Below are 1,267 nucleotides of genomic sequence, written 5' to 3' on the forward strand. Positions count from 1 at the left end.
CAAAACTTGTGCTGAATAATAACTGCAGTTATCGAGCACCATTCAGCACAAGTTTTATCTTTTCGTAATTTGACTATTTTTGGATCTTTTATGTTTTTTTAAAATTTTCCCATTTGAATTTTAATGTGACAACTATTGATCTTACGTAATTTTTTTACAGGGAGTAAAGATTGCATTTGTCGAGCACAACTCAGCACAAGTTTTGGTTTTTCGAAATTTGATTATTTTTGGGCTTTGTATTTTGTTTGAGTTTTACATTTTCAGTTTTAATATGAGAACTGTTGATCTCACATACTTTCGTTAAAGGGAATAAAGACTAAATTTTTCGAGAACACCTTAGCACAAGTTTTATTTTTTTTTAAATATTCAAAAAAAAAAATTTTTTTATTAATGACTAGGTTTTTGGAATTTTTCTTTCCTGCAAAAAATTGTGTATACTTCGAGTCGCCTAGCACATGCTATCATTTTTCTTCAGAGAGAAATTGCGGATCTTGTAAAAAAAAGTTTTTCCAAAAATTGTGCCCGTAATTATTGATTTTTCAAAAAACAGTTTACGGTACAAATTAACACATATCTAACACAAATAAAATTTATATAAAGAAGATTTTGAATCCATTTTTTGCAGGATTTTACAAAAATTGTATAAACAATGGGAGTCACTTGAAAAGATATATTAAAGTTCTGAAAAAGGTTCAAAAATAATTAGAAAATATTTTTTAAAATTTTAAAGAAAATTGAGTAATTCGATGATTTTGAAACTCATTTTTAACTTTTTTTTAATTAAATAATTTTATTGGAATGATTAACAATATTTCAAAACATTTCAAAACATTAAAAAAATTGTAAAAAACATGTAAGATTTTAAAGCAATTTTTTAAAAGAACTTTATTAAAAAAAAAACTACGAAAAATTTTAAACATTGTAAAAGTTATTCAAAAATTCTAAGAAAAATTGAAAAATAAATCAAAAATATTTTTAAACATTTTTAAGAAAAATTAAGGTTTTTAATGATTTTCAAACTCAATTTTGATTTTGTATTTTTTTAACAATATTTCAAAATATTTACAAAGTTGTGAAAACAAAATCTTTAAGATTATGATGCAATATTTGATCATTTCGAAACAAAATTTTTAATTTTTATTTTGATAATCACATAATTTTGAGATCACGGTGTGCTTGAAGGCTGAAAAAGTTTGACTAAAATGGATATAAAATCTGCTAACGCAGAAAGTTTCTATATTGTTTAGACATTAAAAATCAGTTGAAT

The sequence above is a fragment of the Belonocnema kinseyi genome, chromosome 7, assembly GCF_010883055.1.
Source record: "Belonocnema kinseyi isolate 2016_QV_RU_SX_M_011 chromosome 7, B_treatae_v1, whole genome shotgun sequence".
NCBI classification, from domain to species: domain Eukaryota; kingdom Metazoa; phylum Arthropoda; class Insecta; order Hymenoptera; family Cynipidae; genus Belonocnema; species Belonocnema kinseyi.